The sequence below is a fragment of the Chionomys nivalis genome, chromosome 1 (assembly GCF_950005125.1).
Source record: "Chionomys nivalis chromosome 1, mChiNiv1.1, whole genome shotgun sequence".
Taxonomy (NCBI): Eukaryota; Metazoa; Chordata; class Mammalia; order Rodentia; family Cricetidae; genus Chionomys; species Chionomys nivalis.
The window spans coordinates 90,112,204-90,131,733 of record NC_080086.1 but is presented as its reverse complement, the minus strand read 5'-3'; the positions used below and the strand labels follow the sequence as shown (position 1 = coordinate 90,131,733).

Sequence of the window (19,530 nt, the reverse complement as noted above, 5' to 3'; positions counted from 1 at the left end):
TGGCAATGTGTGGAGAAAAACTGGTGAGAATGGCAGGGGAAAAATCATTTCTCAAAGAGGTTAGAAACGGAAAATTTCAGTTTCTGGAAAAATGCCAGTCTGTGAAATAATCCTCTCCTGATAGCCGTCTCTCTATAGCCTCAATACAGGGAAGCAACCTCGATTACAGGATTTGCAGTAGTCTGATTGGATGACAGTTACTGAGGTGTGTGTCTTTCTTTCGTGCTAGGTTATAAGCCCCACATCTCGTGGGACTCTAAATATCTCAACATTAGCCTTTATGACAGGAAGCCACTGCTCATGAGTCAAAAAAATGGGAAGGCATCCTTCCCCTGTCTGAATGTGAGTGTGTCTATCAGGCATGCCCGAATCACACAGGCAGCAGAGGGTACATGACATGTGAGGCTCACACATGTGCTCACCAGACCGGTAACACAGTATCATCTTAGGCAATGGAGCTGTTAGCTGAAATCTGAGGTCCATTTTAACAGGATCAGGATAAGCATTTTCTTCAGATGACTCAGATTTCTGACCTCAGAACCCTCAGAACAAGGAGGATATTATACTCTGGGCTATAATTCTAAGCTGGATTTTATTGCTTTTAATAATGAAAATTCACATACAGTTATATCTACTCTTTTTATGTCTGTGAATTCTGGCAAATGTTTAAGGTTATCACCACAATCAAGAGAGTAGACAGCTTTTGATTGAATGATTGAATGCCTTGTTTTTTTTTTTTTCCCTTCACTGATATTCAATACACATTGAATAAAAACCATGTTTCAAATTTGGAATCTGGTTTTTGTCCAGGCTAAAGACATATAATATTAAACTGTTTTGAAACATTGAGCAGTGACAGGGAGCCACAGGTTAGGCAGCTCTGCAAGCAGGGGAGGGAACAGCCAGTACTGTGCTTACTCTGCGTTGTAAGTCAAGATAGCTGCTCAGTTAATGCGCTAAATACATTTTACTCTAATGCTGATTTAGCTTAGACAGTCTTCATAAATCTGCATAGAAATCTAGAAGCCCCTACAGTTCCAGGACCTTAGATAACCACTATCAAAAGAGAGTCCCTGATGACTTATGTTCTTGCTTATACTTGTTGTCAGGGTTTTTTTTTCCCCCAGCATTTCCCCTCCACATTTTCTTGAACCTTTGCCAGAATAACCATAAAATTTGAAAACTTCATCTTTTAGACTCATAATATTTCTACTTCCATAGTAAGGCCATGCTCAGTGTTCCCTCCCCTTCTACTTGGTTATGTATGAAGTAGTCCTGTATGACCAGAATAGACTAACACATTTGCCAACAAAGCTGAGGCATGTACTTTTTTGTCTAATTTTACCTCTTTGGAATAGCAGAAGAATTTCAATTAAACCATTGTACCATCTTCCTTTTTTTCTTGGAATTTTAAATTTTCAGTGGTTTTCATGGATACTTGTTTAAACCATACATTTTTATTTGCCTGTTTTAGAAAGAAGAGAATTGGGTGATACAAATGGAATGTTGAAACACTTCATGCATGGATTTCCTGGGCCTACAGAGAAGAAGATAGAAGATGCACTATGTCGTTGCAAAAGCAATTTGGGGCTCCCACCTTGTATAGGGTGTAAAAGTTAGGATGTATTCACCATTGTGTATTGTTAGAGTTGTTTAGTTTCCATAGTAATTTTCCATTGAGTCTTTCCTGTTAAGAGTATGTGTTGGGTTATAAATGTTTTTCTATGCATACCCATGATAACATTATCATAGGTGGCTGAGTAGTTAATAGCACTTGCTGCTCTTGCAGAGGACCCAGATTGGCTCCTCCCACCAACATGGCAGCTCACAACAGTTTGTAACTCCAGTTCCAGGGAATCCAATGATCTCTTTTGTCCTCACCAGGCCTTGCATTCATGTGGCACACATATAATGTGCAGATAAAACACTCACATCAACAAATATAAATCCTTGAAAAGTTATGGCACTACACAGGAAATGGTATTACGTTATTAAACTCTATCATTTTATTTTCCCTTTTTGTGGCAGGGGTTTGGAATATGTGTTTTCCTCTATTCATACAAAAATAATAGACTGTGGCAGAGGAGGTAGTTCAGTGGGAAGAATATTCATGAGGACCTGAGTTTAAATTCCTAGCATCTGATGAGAAAATGTGAAAAGCCAGGCATAGATGTTGCAACTCCAGTATTAGAGAGCAATCAGATTGACCCTGAGATCTCACTGGCCAGTAGTTCAGGCAAAACTGTGAGCTTATAGTTCAGGGACAGGCTCTGTTTCAAGGGAATGATGGTACTAGTAACAGGGAAGACCAGAGATGTCTTGCTTTGGATTTTGCGTGCAAGCTTATCTGCATGCTCATTTACACAGATGCATGCATGCACATGTGTGAGTGTGTGCACACACATGAACTCTCTCACACACACATTCCAAATAACTAATTTTGGAGTTCAGTTCACACTAAAAGAACAGAAAACTTGCCAAAATAATTTGTACTTTGGTTCAATAACTAGACATAAAAACTATCCATAGCAGGGATTGATGGCATAGAACCATAACCACAGCATTCAGGAGACTGAGGCAGGAGATATGCCTGGAGTTCTCACTATCTGGGCTATAAAGTAAGTTCAAAGCTAACGCAGGTTACATAGTGAGACCCTGTCTCAAAAATAATCAACCCACTTACAAATCAGCACCCAAACTAACAGAGTTGACCAGTTCTTCCTTTAGAACATGCCCTAATCTCAGGCTTCCTGAAGAGTTAGTTACATGCACTCACAATGAAATATAACATTATACACGTGTAAGCAATTCCAATTAATCAGACTTATCACAATGTGTTTCCAGTAAACATAGAGAAACTCTCCTGTGTTTTGCTTTCCTTTGCCTAAATTATTGATATTTTACCTTCTTTGTTAGAATTCACCCCTTCAAGGCAGGCATCTTTTTTTCATTTGATCCTCTCCACACTGGCGTGCATGTTAGTCCTCCCTGAACATGAGTTGAAATCAGTTAAGTACAAATTTTGGCTTCCTGTTGTTCACAAAAGAGACAAGAGCAGCAGTAGGCAGGCAGGCAACCACAAGGGCTATGTCCTCTCCTGCTCTTCTCACCATTGCATTGAAACTCAGGCAGGAAACCACAGCCATTTCCTCTTCACCAATTCAAATCACAGGAATCGCCAGCCAGTGTAAAGCAGATGTGACAGTACACAGATGCTCGTGAAAATGTGTGTTCGCTGCATTGGGGAGCATGTGTACGGTCGGAAATGTTCCCTGAGGGCAAACAACCCCAATAATAGTTTCACCTTAACTTAATGTGTGTGTGTGTGGGGGGGGAGCGTAATTTATGTGAAAAAAAGCAATGAAATACTACTGAAATCTATCTCCCGTCTCAATGTCGCTGATCTTTAAAATTCCAAGAAACCGACGTGCTAAATTTTCATGTGTCTTGACCTTGTAAAATCTCCAAGTGAACAAAAACGAATTACCTTACAACCCTAAATCAGCACCAGTTTCTCCTACAGTGTCTAAAGTGGCTTCAGAGTCTCCGTGTCTAGCTGTGAGAATAGAGCCCTTTTGTCTGTGCTCATAATACCTTCCTTCAGAACACACCTTGAGGTTTGTGATATGAGTCTCTTACAGTGCACGTTATCAATGAAGGGACTTCCTACCAAAGATCTCTAAGCGTTCAGGAAGGACAAAGAAAAGATTATGGCAGAGGTCCAGGGCTTTCAAGGGCTTTGTCTTCAGCATGAATGGCAGATGTTCAGCACTCACAGAACACTGCTGATGGCAGCTAGGAGTTCCACAGCTTCTCTATGTATCTACACTGCCTCATGCAGTGCTTCTCAACCTTCCTAAGGCTGTGACCCTTTAATACAGTTCCTCTTGTTGTGGTGCCTCCAACCATAAAATCATTTCCATTGCTACTTCATAGCTGGAATTTTCTGCCATTATGAGTTGTAACGTAAACATCTCTGTTTACATTCTGATGGCCTTAGGTGACCTCGTGAAAGGATCCTTCGACACCTTCCTAAAGGGGTTACAACCCACAGATTGAGAACAGCTGGCCTAGAACATGAGTGTTCCATGGAGCATCTCGTTAAAAATCTACCTATAAGTGAACAAAAGCAATCTTACTGGTGAGCAAAGGGGTGTAAAAGTAAGGGTATATGATAAGTAAGGGTATATAGTAAAAAGGATGTGTCTTGGCAAAAGTGTCAAGGGCATCTTAACTCCATAACTTTAGCATAGAACATGGCTAAAAAACGAACCCTGATGAACTGGGTGAAAAGGAGCAGAACTTGGAGCTGACATCCACAGCAGGAACTGAGGCCCACAGCATGGCCCCCTGTACCACGTGCGTATTTCTATTACGTTGATCTTCTCTTAGATGCTACGTATCTAAATTAATTTTTACCGAATATTTTTATTAAGTAGACTTGAGCTACTGACCTATTTAGAAAAGATTAGCCTCTGCAGAAGGACATCACAGGTTTGGTATGCCAGTCAGATGTTTTTAAAAGACATACTCATACTTTCATAATGGTTAAACTTAGAAGGAAACCCGTGACCATCTAAGTTGATTTCACAAGCTACTGTGGAAGTCTCCAGACACAACAGAGCACAGTCCTTGCCACCACCCCTTGCAACAGAGAGGTTTTTTTGACATGGCAATGGTGGTGAAAGGCTTCCAGAGGAGCAGGACAAGACCAGCCCTGAGGAGAATTCCCTCAATTTCTTATTTACTAGGAAAATATCAATGACTTTTAAGAATAGTTAATTTTCATTTTTGAAGTTGACAGATACTGATATATTTCAATCCCACTGCTGCATCAGAAACATAGCTTGGGAGTGGTGAAGTAGCTCACTGCATGGATGAGGCTCTGGTACGACAGTGAGTGCCATAAAGAACACCGATAATGAAGACCTTAGCATTTGCGTGGCATCAGAGTTTAAAGGCTATCTTCAGCCTCCCGTGCATACGGTTTACTTTTTTCAGTTGTTTTCATGCAGGACACTTAGCTACAAGCTATCATACGGCATTGCTTAACATTTCTGAGTAATGAATATCTAACATTAAAAGAGCAATCTCGGAAACACCAGTTCTATAAATAGTTCCTAAGTCCAAAGTCCACAGCAAGTTCAACAAAACACAGGCCTGGCTATCCCTTCTGTGCATGTGAGTGTTCACGTGCTTGTGCACATGTGTGTACTGCCTGTGCACGTGACTATAGAGAATGCACTTAGCTTTGCTTTTGAGAAACAAAGAAATGTTGTTTGCTGAACATATGTGTTACCTGGATATTCTGATAAAGTCATGTTTGCTGGTTTTATTGCCTATACAATGATTTACAGACTTAAAAGGCTTGTCCTGGAACTTACCCGTTTATTAAAAACTATGTCTAATGTCTATTTCAGAAGTTTTCACATTTATTTTTAAAGTATCATCAAATGAAATTCAACTTGGGAGAAATCTATCCATTAAATCCTGGTTAGTCATTCCTATTGATAATTTTCGAGGGTCAGCACAGCACGGCATATGGAAGCCGGCTTTGCGGCCGGGTGACTCTGAATAGATAGTATTCCCTTCAGTAGACTTTGTCGAACCTGTTTCCTCATTTTTTAAATCATGAGAAACGGGTTCAGCAGAATGATACCAACAGGGAATCTGGAAGGGCAGTTTGAGAAATGTATGAGTTGTAATCTTTCTCATCCATTTCTTAAAAAGTAGATGGATAAAATATAATACACCAGCCTTCTCCTACTGCTTGGATTCAACATGGCTGAGTGTCTCCTTCTCCCATTTCCCCCACAGGTCTGGTTGCTCTTTCACACAGAAGTGGCACCCTGCCGTTAGCTTCCTCTCTTGCTTTTTGGGTGAAAAAGCAAGGACACCTCCCCCTCAGTTTGCGTTAGAAACGGGAACAATCACCCTTAAAAATTCCAGAGGTGAGCATTGTTACTTCAGTTACCAGGTTTGTGGTCCAGAGAGGAGATCCACAGAATAGTGATGGGCAGCACCAAGTTGGGGCTCAGGACGGGGGGGGGGGGGGGGGGGAGGGGGAGGGGAGGGCAATGCAAGAGGGTCTGAGGCATTTGAAAGAGCAGCTAAGGGAACAGCTGGACATTTCCAGCATTCTGGAATGGGAGCCCCAATAATGAGGCTCTAGGGTAGAGACTCTCCCCAGGTCTAAGCAATTATCCAAACCAATAGTCACTAACCACTCAACATTTACTGGAGGACCACCAGCAATTCAGCAATGGTTTATCAGTATAATGAATCTTTTATAACATCTGTTATATTATTATCTTGATAAAAAAATGATGTCTGTAATACTGTCACTCTTGCTTATCATATTTGTAGCTATTTTCTTGAAGTTTCACCAAGGCTGTGACTCAGAAGAGACTTCCTGTGCTAAGGCCAGCCACCAGTAGAAACGGGAAGGTTTTTCTTTAGTCTGCCTCTTTGCTCTTACTGTGCCCTGGTTTCTGGATTTTAACAGTTATAGAATAACTTTAACACACAGTTGAAGACGTGTGTCTGAAATCTTATTTCCTGAAACATTAAGACTAGACAGAGATTTACTTCTAGTTTTCAGATTGACCTACCAGGGAAGAAAGAAACATGGGTGAAGCAAGCATGTAGTAAAACTAGGAAGATGCACAGAAGCTAAGCTTAACTGATGGTGCCTCCAGAAGGAAGAGATACAGGGGACAGAGGCGGGGAGGGGATGTTTGTTGTCAGATTACTTGGGGAATTCCTGAGATCCTGGTTGGGAAAATGGCCCACTGTTACTTTGGTGAATCACAGTTACTGGTAGCAGTATTCCAGGAGGCTGGGGATTATTTAAATGCTTAGGTTATTTCCTTCAACTCTAGATCCCCTAGCACATAGCCCAGGCTCAGTATGCTTAGACTAATGACTAATGAATTGCACTTCCTCCAAGCAGGGACTTCCCCAGTCACATTTTTAAAAGCCAGCTCCAGAATAAATCCATCAATGCTTTTTCTTTAATCTATAAAGGCTAAGGAGCTGACATATCCCTAGTCCATCCTGGTTTACATTATTACCTCCAGGAGCCCTCCTCTCAGAAGTCACAAAACCCAGAGGGGTATTCGCTTATTCAGCCATCACTACAGTTTCAAACATCAAAATAATCAGTAGGAGATCTACAGATCACTTTCTTACAGAAATATTAAACTTACGTTACCTTTACTAAGAAAAAAAAAACCCTATTTCTGAAGAATTTTATGATCATGAGCCTACATGCTATCAGTGCATCTCAGAGTGCATGGCACCAACAGTTACACACTTCCTATGATGCAAGGAAATGCTGCTGCTTCTGCAGAGAGCCCGAAGTGGATGTAGTACTGCGTCCCCTATTCCCTTCAAATGATGCTATTCTCGCACTGTCTTCCTGGCATGAAGCTACTGCAGCACCGACACTTTTAGGATTAATAATTAGATGAGGGGATGCTTTTAGAAAGAAGGTAGGAGGTCTGATGTGGGGGTGCCTTATGAAGTTTTCATAAGAAAGGAAAGCTGAAGAAGGCTGAGAGACTTCAGAGCTATTGAGGCAGCTTTTGCTTCCCAAAGGTTGGTCTGGGATCTCATCCTGTTGTCTCGTGAGGGTGCATTTTAGTCAGCAGAGTGCCTAAGGAAAATGAAGTCCTGGTTTTGATTCCCATCACCACAGAAAATCTGGTCAGGGCAGAATAAACAACCCAACATTCTGTATGTAGAGGCAGGAGGCTCAGAATTTCAAGGTCATCTCCAACTGTACAGCCAGTTAGAGATCAGTCTGGGATACAGGAAACCTTGTGTTAAAAACAAAAACCAAAACGTAAACAAAATAAGCAAAGCGCATCTGTCTTTATTTGCAACACAAATTCATTAATCCTGACAAAGTCACCTCAACTCTATCCCTCTATCCATATCAACAGTACAATTATGAGCTCCAGTGGCAAGCATATTAGTAATTAGCTTCAGCGAAGGGTCATATGCAGAGGCAGCAATCATCTTAGAGAATTTATCTCAGCTCACAAGACCCAGCCAGGAACAGGGATATGCATCCATGCTACTCTTGGAAGATGAGTTCAAGTACCCGTACTCCAAAGCCTAGGAGTTGCTCTGAGCTTTCAGAAGGCTATGCAAATATGGCATATAAACAACATATGATGTTGTATGTAAACATCGATGCATTTAAAATTATGTAAAGCAATTCAAATGGCTCTTTCAGAGGAAGAAAAAATAAATTATTGTAAAAACTGATAATGATTGCAATTTCAAGACACTTAAAATCAAGTAAGCGACCAATCAAATAAACAAACAAAACTCCTCTACTCCTACTAACAGACTAGGTCAACTCAACTTGCATTCATTAAGATTTTATACAATCTACATATTTTGAAGATGGGAACTTTGTAAGCTTGCCCATTTAAAGAAGCTAGCTGAGACATGGAAGTTTAGAGTCCTGTGGCACCTTTGGAACACCTCGTGCAGAGTTCCAAGACACATACCTGCGAGTCCTAAGTGCATTTCAGAATAAAGTCGAAGGGGTGAGCACAAGTGACTTACAGGAAACGTCAAGGTCAGAGGGACAGCAGGGGGAAGAGGAAATTGTAATAATGTTACCGCAGGTAGCACAGGCAGCTGTTTTGTGCCTACCCAGAGAACGTGGGCCGGTATTTCATGTTTTTATAATAGATTTCATCTTTGAACATTGACTTAGTGAAAATCAAACACCTGCAGGCTAAGATGCTTTTGCTGGCCTGCTGACTGATGGGTTTTAGTTTCTGAGCTGGTACCTATCCAGGTCCACAAAGCTGAGGCCCATGCAGTGAGGATCCCTGAAATGCCGTCATCTGTTCTAAGAAGCAAGGTAAAGACAAGAAATCATGCTGAGGCTGTGGGGATTGCCAAGCAGGTTCACACCTACTCAGAGCTAAGCCTCTACCCCCTAACTGACAAGTTTCTGCTCTCTGCTTTCAGAGAATGTTCAATATGAAAACAAAACCAACCTTTACTTAAAACTCTATTTATTTCACTATTACTTCATTTGGCTTTCATTTTTAAGGAGAAATAATTTATAGAAGAATTTTTTTAAAGGGCATTCTTAAATACTGATATACTAAGCACGTGTGAAAACGTTGAGACTATTTATTCATCAGTTTCATACACACAGCGCTCAAGAATCAAGAAAGGTTTGTCAAAATAGCAAAGCTTCAACCTATGATTGAGAGCACTGAGAAACTGACTTAAAAGAAATGAGCGTTTATTTCTAAATGCCATACAGCCAAGACAAAGACCAGATTTGAACAAAGTGGAACTCACAATGAACAGTGCTTATAACAATTTACAAAAGCTTATCATGGGAAAGCACACTCTTATCACAGGCTAACACAGAATGGGAACAACAAGACGTCTCTAATTCAGTATCTCTTTCCTACAGAGGCACAATTCAGAATGAAAATCTGGAAGCAATGCCAAATTCTGCAGCTTAGAGAATTTGTACAGAGTACTCACTAAGGGGAGTGCATGGGCAGAGCCGATTACACTTCAGAAATCAGTGGTCCACAAGTGCTGAAATGAGGATGCTCCGGTTACTCATGAAACAGGGTTAGCACACAAACTCTGATCTCTTAAGGGTTACATGTAAGCAAATTTGCATCCGTTATAAGGAACTTCCCATGACACAATATGCTTACTTAACATTTAGGCTATTTATAATCAATAGACCTGAAAAATAACCAGGAATCTATCAATATCTTATTCTTCACAAACTAGATCTCCCGCTTCAGTGGTTTGCTTGCATTATGCTTAAAATATCCTGTCTGAAGCTTCCTTTTTCTACAGAAAATTGCTAGATATAAATGTGAGTTTTGAAGGAGGTTTGGATCTGTGATAGTTGCCACTCACTTAGCAACCCTATGGAGGTCCCAGAGAGGCCTGGGACTTGGTCTTTTTGTTGTTGTTGTTGTTTTGTTTTGTTTTATGGATTTCTTGGCTCTAAAAGCCTCACAGTTGTGAATCCTGACTACAGCTAACTTCCCAGCACCAGCAAGAGTGGTACACATCGTCATTAGGATCCAGGAATTAAACACTCCCAATGGAACCATCCAGCTGATCTCCATAGTTTTACTATCACCTGGAGCTATAGGGCCAGAGAGGGTCTGAAGTTTTCATGGCTCTTCCCATACACTGTCGTAGTGAGCACATTATGCAAAATTGGTCATGGCTTCCAGATTTTCATTTTGAATTGTGACTCTGTAGGAGAGAGGTACTGTATAAAACAGAGTTTTTTTTTTTTTTTTTTTTTTTTCCCATCTTTCATCTTAGCTTGTGATTTAGAAAGGCACATTTCACTCACCCTCAATTTGGGAGGAAAGACTACATGTTAGTCTCTTCTGCCTCCAAGGAGGAGACTCTGACAGCACACACCGTCACTACCACTGCCACCCCGCAACCCCGCTGGGCCCTGTGCCTGAGCTGTAACCTAACATGACTGAAGAAATGTTACCAACTCACAGGGACTCTGCTATTACTATATAATGGTCCAAAATATGCCTATCAGAATCTCTTGGGAGCCTTAAAACGATACAGATTTCTAAACACCTCTGGCTTTGAGATTAGGAACCAAGATGTCATTTCATTTAGCTGTCTGGTCATGGGTCAGTTATTGCTATCTGCCCTTTATTATCTGGTCCTAAGTTATGTTTGGCTTCAAAATAAGACCATCTAATTACAAGCTTGAAGACTGGAGTGCTGTTACTATATTGCTAACTCCAACCATGCTCAGGTAAAAATCAGTGAGTGATTTTCTCATTGGCATTCAAGACACTGAGTCATTTAAGCTATAAGATTATATAGACATTTCCCCATTTAATTCAAAAATGTCTTTCCAATTCAAATGCAGCCTCCAATTTTATCCTCCCAAACCTAAATGGAATGCCAAACTGTCAGATTACCACTAATCTAAACACTCAGCTATAGGAAAAGAACGATGGAGCAGGGAAACACTAAAATCCTCATATCTTGACTCCAAATCAATGAACTCATGCTGGTGAATGTGTATGGCCTAGTGCTGTTGTTCTGAGTAAAGGCATAGCTTCATTCAGAGGGGGTCGAGATCACAGTGTGGATTTATTCCAGAGGGAAGACAGCAAGACACGGGAGAAAGTCACATTGTTTTTAAGGGCACCAACACTTTCTCTTGTGACTTTTTCTCTTCACAATAACCATTAGGCACCCACAACAGAGCATGTAGGTGCAAACTGCCTTTTGTAAAATTTAAATTTTATCACTTTTCCTTCCTTCCTTCCTTCCTTCCTTCCTTCCTTCCTTCCTTCCTTCCTTCCTTCCTTCCTTCCTTCCTTCCTTCTCTCCCTCCCTCTCCCCTCCCTCCCCCCTCCCTCTCTTCTTCTCTTCCACCTTCCCTCCTTCCTTCCTTCTTTCCTTTTATGAGTATATGGCATAGGGGAGGATACACTAGAGGTTCCCTCCTTTCAGAAAGTGTGAATAGAACATGTCATCAAGCTCAGCAGCAAGTGTTTTTATCCACTGAGCCATTTGCCAACCAAAGATGTTTATGTTTCACACAAACATTTAAACATTAGACTAAAATGACAGTCATAACTCAAAATAACCAAAGGAAAGAAAATATGGCCGATGGTGTGCTTCCCTTTGGGTTTGTGACTGCTTAGTGATGGTGCCCAGCCTGGGATTGTGTTCATGATGCGTGCTTGCTGTTTGAACGTGACAATCACCTGACCACCTCCCTGCCCCCTCTGTTCAAGTGCTTGTAGCTGTGTTCTGAGAAATGAGTCATTCTACGCGTTGGTACATCTTGTCAATAGTCAGAAGTTCAATTATCATATTCAACCGAATCTAGGTACAACCAGGAAACGACGGCAACAGGAAAAATAATGACAGGAAAGGATAGGTTCATGCTGTAATGACCTTTCTATCTAGATTTTCTTGAAATTGGAAGTATTAAGAAAAGAGACTTTAGCTATAAAATGACCAACAACACTAAACACTATATATTCAGCTATAGAGAATAAGATATCAGTTATAGGGAAATGGGGAGGAATGGAAAGGTATAGGGCAAGTGACATAAAGCAAACGACCTACACGAAGAACAGTTAAAGTTCTTAGCTACAACATGAAGGCAGTCATTACTGACAGTGTGCAGTCATTCAGAGTTTGCTGTATCAGTGACTGTTGCTGTTGCCAGGTAGAGTGGGATGTGGATAGAGAGTAGGTAGTGAGAAATAAGCAACTGGGAGAATGATTCCTATGTTGATGGTTTCTCTATAGTAAACACCTATTTTCTACATGTCTACGTACCACCCTTTTCTCACTACCCACTTGAATCCAACCATTGTTCGCAAACTAACTCAAGCTCCAACCCCTCGCTGAAGCTTTTCGGATGGATTCCGCACTAAGGACTGTGTCCTCTGAATTTCTATTGACACATTTGGTCAGTTCCCAGGTGTTATCATCTCGGTGATGCAGCTCTGCTGCTCAGGTCAGTGCATAAAAGCCTGCGTGGTGATCTTAGTTCAACTCCTGCATCTTGTAAACCTAAAGCAGTAAGTAGCAGCCGGATGAGTCAGGACATGGGAAGCAGGAGCACACACTTTACATCATGGTTCATTATGAACTTACTTAAAAACAAACCATTTAAAACTCCTCTGGGCTACATCTACCTTTAAATGCTATCCTTGGTATATTCAACAATAAAAATGTTGATCATATTCCCTAAACTGTCCTCGAGGTTTGAAATGCCCAGGTCTAGGAGGTTGGTTACCAATCATTACATGGTTGATATAATTATATCTCTCGTTTAAAAATTAACACAAACCTCTATGTGTCTTTTGGGATTTCTTTGATCCATTTTCCAGAGATAACTGTTATTTGTTGATTGCATTTGTCTTATGGAGTCATTTTAGGTATTTAAATGCTTTCTGTAGTCACTAGTATCCATCCTTTATCCCTGAGTTCTGTTATCATAAAAATAAGATTTCCAAGCTGGGTGTGGTAGTGCATGCCTTCTTTCATTGAACTTGAGAGGTTGAGGCAGGGGGATTGTGAGTTTAAAAGCAGTCTGTGTTACAGAGCAAGACCACGTCTCAAAACAAATGAGTAAAGAAGTAAATAAATACAAATTAAAAGCAAAACCAGGAAAGATTCCCCACATTTCTAAAATTCATTTTTATAAACTCAATCTCTACTCCTTCATGGGCCTTCACAACATACCAAGCAGTGATGGACACTGGGGATGAAGTGGTTGAGGCACAGAAAGTCACGGCTTACTTAAAGGCCCTTCTCTCCTCGAAGCAGACAAATGTAAATTAAACTATGAATTGCCGATCTTGGAAGCATATAGATGCACAATCTAGAACAGCCCTGCTATGAATGGATTCGTTGTCTCCAAACAGAAGAGTTTTCTTAAGGCTGAGGTCAAAGCCCTTCAGGACTGAGCTTGGCAATAGACAGCTGCTTCCTTCTTTCTCCCCATCTTCTACCTTTAGGGACTCCCATCCCAGGATTGCCTTCCAAGGCATCTGCTTACTTAAGGGCCTTCCCTCTCCCCTTAATCAGAGTGGCAGCTCTCATTGGTCTGGTTCCAAGGAAACTTGCCTTGTGTGCCTCACCTCCTCAACCTGACTACTGAAGCTCCTTCCCACAGTCTCTTAGGCATCATCATCTGTCTCTTCATTTAGTGCTCTAAGCTCAGACTCTTGTCTTATTTATTCTTGCATTTCACATTCAAGGGCCATGCCTTGTTCAAGAAAACACAAGTTGAGTACCTGAATGAGCAAGTGACTGCCTGGCTGAAAGAAGGAGCAAGTGCAGAAGGGGGGACGCAGCCACCAAGGAGAGCCCCACTGCAAGCTGTGTGGGAAATTGTGCCTTCCCTGTCTGAAGCCAGTATTCTATCATTTTGGGATTCTATGGCTGATATTTAATGACTTCCCGGTAAGTGGCAGATTTTGTGACAGAACTCCAACAGTGAAGGATAGCTGTATCTAAATGCATCTTTTAAAGTATATCTCAGACATAATCAAGAGCTAATAATGGTTCTGAGAAAGTCTTCGAGGCAATTTAAACACTCAAATTTTAGTACATACTGCCGGAAGTACACTTCTTCACTGAGGTTAACTGATTTAGCTGGTTCTCCATCCCTCCCCATGTGAGTATGCCGTGCTATACCACGTTCCCCACAGTACTTGGTGATTAGGTGACATCTCACCACACTGAAGCAGCAGGCTGATTGTGTCTCCTTGAGTTCTTGGCATTCTAGCCACAGAACGTCTAGACTGGTGATAGGAATGGTGGTTACTACATTGTCTTCCTGTTTACAATCAATACAATCTCCCCACTAAACACACACACACATATACCACACACCACAAATTTGGAAAAAAACTGAACAAATTCTTCCTTACTCTTCATCAATGAAGATTCTCTATGTAAACTCTGGCCATCTGAGGCTAGCAATAGAGATTTTCTTCTTTGTACTCTGACTCATGTATCTTTCTTCCCACAACTGTTACTCAGGACAGGCCAATGGTGAACACAATGGAAAGGAAAGAATAGTTTCTAGCTGGAAAATAGACTCTTTTGGGAGAAGTCTGCTCAACGCATTATCAAGGTAAAATATGCAGAAGCACCAACAAGAGCAAACAAAAGCCCACGCAAGAGCTGTGTAAATATTTCATGAAGCTAAGCCTTAATCACTCTCTCTCCAAATCTTTCTGGTGTTGTAAACACTTCAGTTTCTTCCCGTTGTGGCAAGACCCAGATTTCACGAAAAAAAAAAATAAATAAAATGAAAACATGGACCTATGGATTTTGAAAAATGTGCTACGAAAACGGAGGGAATCAGACGCCTTCAGACAAGGCGGCTGCAGCTGGGTGGCTACCCAAAGCTCCCCTCCTAAAGCACCCACTCCAGTCCTTTGCCTTTCCCCCACCTCCTCAGCTGCTCTCGCATCACCCTAACCTTGAACTGCCCACATGCAACCAGAGACTTCTCTCTACACCCCCTCAAAAGCCCCTGAAGCCTGATCTGCCTTCCCTCCACCCCAACTGACTTTCCAGCGCCAAGTCTCCCCTCTTTCTCCTCCCCCTTTGTCCAGTGTTTAAAAGCTTGCCTACGCCTGTCTTTTCCATCTGTCTGTGAAGCAAGAAGATTTGCTGTGTACTGGATGAACATCTCAGACCTTCTCTATAATCTACCCGGAGAAAGGTTTATCACCCATTAGTCGCTGCCTTGATTGACTGTGGTTCCAAAGTTCACCTCTAGACGCTGATCATGCTCGGCACTGATTTCCCTTTATCAGCCTCAGTCCAGCCTTCCTCTTCTCTTCCTTCCTACCTCAAGAATAAATACATATGCAAATATATTAATAAACACATACACATGTACGCATGTAAACGGGGGAATAGTTCAGGTTTTCGACCTTACAGGAAATAATCATAGGAAAATAATAAAAATGCCAAACACGCGCGCAAGCACACACACACACACACAGAGAGAGAGAGAGAGAGAGAGAGAGAGAGAGAGAGAGAGAGAGAGAGAGAGAGAGAGAGAGAGAGAAACACGCCCCTCTTCGCATATTCGCTGTGTGCATATCCTACTGATTAGGATTTCCAGGTCGGAATCATCAAGCGGCTTTCCTCTTTTACCTTTGAGCCAGAGCTTAGGGAGCAATAACCTTGCAGAGAAATACATCACCTGCGGGGAACATGGTCCTTCTTGGGAAGCAAGATGGGCTGGGGACATGAGCAACAGGCAAAAAATCCACGACCAAAATGTGGGACCAAATTCCTCCTTCACTAGCACAGGGCACATTGCCAGCTCCTTTCCCAAGGCTGGCCACTGGGCCAGGTGGCCGCGGGGGCGGCTCCTCTCTGGCGGCGGCGGGTTGCTTACCTGCTCCTGCGGGCTGTCCCTGGCTGAGCCGTTGCCTGCGCGGTGCTAGGCTTCCAGTCGCACACGTATTTCCAGTCCTGGCTCGGCCACACCGATGCTGGGGGGCATGCCGCGGTGCTCTCCAGCCAGGAGCCAGCTCTGCGCGATCAGGAACTGAGGCTACTATGCCAAGAGCTGAGGCGGCGCTGGAGCGGGGCGGAGACCAGCAGCCCCGCCGCTCGGCGCCAAGCCAGCGTGGAGGTGGAGTTCACGTGCTGGCAGATAGATACGTGCCCGCCCTGCGCGCCCCCGTGGCCAGGCCCCAGCCGCTGAGTCCTGGCTGCAACTCCACAGACTCATTGCAAGGCGAACTCCGCCCTAGCCTACTGACTGGCCACAGAGCTGGAAGCCTATCGCCCAGAGGGAGCTCACAGGACTAGAAGGCTGAGCTTCTGCGGTAGGGGGACAAGTGACAGATGGAAAGTTAAGAAGGAGATTAAGGAAGAGTGCTGGGGACCCAGAGCCACTCCATAGGAAGTCTGACTCTTACATCATGCCCACTGTCAGGGTATAGAGGACTAGATGGCTACTTCTAAAGTCATGTTCTGTGATTTGAAAGCAAGCAGACCATAGGAGTTTGGTATGTGTTGTAAAATGGACAACATCAAAAGTATTTGGAATTGTGACTGTAATTGTCCCTCTCCCTCATACCTCCCTCTAAGAGTCTAGATGGCTTTAGACACAGCCCCTTTGTTCTGCTGTGGCAACACCAAATAGGTAGGGTGCAGTCTAGCGGCTGCTGTTAGATGATGCTAAATAACACCGCATGAACTATTATAACTGAGTATTGGTTTGCAAAATATGCAGCTGTAATTCTCACAACTACTTATTAAGGGGGTGTTGCTCCTTTTAGCGCATCATGTTTTGATACTTTGCTTGAGATTGGGATAGTGAGCAGCCTGGTTGAGGTGTCAACCCCTCCAAGCAATGGCCTCCCAGCTAGAACTCAGGGCTTTCCCAGGGATCCAGTTGAAATGGCGACTATAGCCAGGCTTAGGGATCTGAGTTTTAAAAAGGATTCCAGGTCAGACCGAAAAGTCTCAGTCATTGGGCCAAGAGTTTAAATATGATTCTTTAATGTTAATAATAGATACTTCCCAAAGGTGGGTTAAGGGCTTTCAGAAGTTATATCATAGCTCCCGAGCACAGAAGTGGAAAGCTGTCCTCGAGTCTCTGTTTGGTTGAAGGAGGAAGGGAGTGCAAAGGTTGCAGTGGCCCCAGGTCACTCCTGAAATAACTGTCTCACAAGAGTGGCTGGAGTGCGGTTAGGTCTTCCCAGGTTCTTAGGCTTTTAAGCAAAGACTGAGAGTAAGGGCTCATAGTGATGTGGAAACAGAGCAAGATAACTTTATTCAGGGGGAAGGGGCAGCGTAGTGTCGCACAGGGCTACACTGTCAAGATGGACAGTGCAGCAGACCACACAAGAGAGAGTTCTTTCTCAAAGCCACAGAAGAAAGGTGTGGTCTAAAGGGCACAATTTGGTGGTTCTCTCTGTCAGTTGATAAAAAGGTTGCATATCCACTTCTTATGCAATACCTCTTCCATATTCCCATAATTATTTCAATCATATACACACCCAGTTAATGATAGGCAAAAATCTCTTCTGCAATATAAAGTAAGACACCCTCCTAAGTTCCTAAGGTCAGGGCATACACAGGGTCTTCATTCTGTTTTCCCATTGCACAAAGTTCCACAGCTTCTGTTAGGTTTTACTTACACCTTTCTTGTTCAGATGTTTTAAAGTGTTGGAAAGTTTCTTCTCCTTAAGCTCTCCTGTGAAAAATCATTCAAGAAATGGCATCAATAAATAAGTACTGGCAAGAAATACTTTCAACGCCATGCAGAGGCCATATAGGGTTATGGTCGGGACGGCACACGACAGATTGAGACTGTTTTCAGATAAGCTGGACATTGGGTGATTCTTAAGTAGCACCCTGAAACAGCTGGAATCCCTGCTTCAGCAGCAGTTCGTGTGGTTCTGTCCTCAACAGCACACATGTGCAAGAGAAATGAAGCTGTTATAAATGCAAACAGAAACCAAGTGTGGTGATTTGAATGTAACTGGGCCCCATAATCTCATAAAGATGCAATGAATAGGAGGTATGGCTTTGTTGCAGTGGGTATGGCATTGCTGCAGGAAATGTATAACTGTGGGGTAGACTATGGGGTTTCCTATGCTCAAGATACCGCCCAATGTCTCAGCTGACTTTCTGTTGCCTGCATGATGTAGATCTTTCAGCTACTTCTTCAGCACCTTGTCTGCCTACACACTGTTATGCTTCCCACCATGATGATAATGGGTCGAACTTCTGAAAACTGTAAGGGAGCCACTCCAATTAAATGTTTTTTTTTTCTTGGTGTCTCTTCACAGAAGTAGAAACTCTAAGACACCAAGTATGATGCCAATCCCATCAGAGAAAAAATTTCAGAATGATAAATCAAAAAAACAGACAAAATAGTGTAAGTGTTACTGAATGCTCTTACACTCAAGACATTTATAGACAGGAGTTCAAGGGTGTTTTTGAGGATGCAAAATTTATGAAAAATGGATCCTAAATGATCCTAAATGGAGAGAAGAAACAAGAGTGACAGGTGATGACTCGTTTTCCAACAGGCAGCACTATTTGGAGAGTTTCTTGATCCTCTGAAACACAGGTCTTTATGGGCAGGACTTGAAGGTGACAGTTGATCCATGCTTCCTTCCTAACCCTCCAAGTTTTTTTTCAAGTTGCATTCCAAGCTACTGTCTCCCAAGGCTGAAATGTCCCAATTGTCATGCCTTTCTAGCCATGGGAGACTGCATCCTCTAAACTGTAAGCCAAATCAGCCTCTCTTCCCTCAAGCTGTGATCATGTACACAAGGAAAGTCACTAGTGCATGTTGCACGGTTGTTTGTTTCATGCCTACCTTGTATGACATAATGGCTTCTGTGTGTGCTTTCTGCTAGGTCTCTATCACATAAACATTGTCCAACATAAAGAACTTCGAAATTATTTGTTCAGTGAATCATTATCCTCAATTTACTGGAATCCAAATTCTGAAATATTCAAATGACCTGTACAGTGTCCCACAGCTATTTATTGACTATATCATAAATTAAATTCAATGTCCATCCCAATAATATTTTTGATACCATATGTTTTTGATGTGATAGTAATTAGTAATATGCAGGAGTAACAATACACTTAAAATATGTACGATTTTAGATTAAAGTTTTTTCCCTAAATTCCACATCTTTGATTAGGTATATTCATTTTAGCTGTACTGACAGGAAGTACTGGCAATATATAAAAACACACAAACCACACAGTGTAAACACACATTCATTACACACATAAGCACTTGCACATACAATATGTAAACATACATATGCATAACATGTGCATCCACAAATACACAGACTCATAAGCAATTTATCACTGAACAATGGCATCAGTGTTGTTCACCAGATGATTCATGGGTATGTTTCTACTCTCTGTGTCTCTCTGGCTCTGGGGGTAGAGTTTCTCTACCTTTAATTTCCCTACACTTTTCTTATTACTGGG

At 42.1% G+C, this 19,530-nt stretch overlaps 1 protein-coding gene across 1 annotated transcript in view; it reads right to left on the bottom strand.

Moving 5' to 3' along the window:
• Gprin3 (GPRIN family member 3) overlaps window positions 1-16,077 on the bottom strand; it is a 71,565-nt gene extending 55,488 nt beyond the window's left edge. The window contains exon 1 of the mRNA XM_057772006.1: window positions 15,947-16,077. The gene's annotated coding sequence lies outside the window, so the exon portion shown is untranslated. The remainder of the gene's footprint in view (window positions 1-15,946) is intronic.
• Between the last annotated feature and the right edge of the window lie 3,453 nt (window positions 16,078-19,530).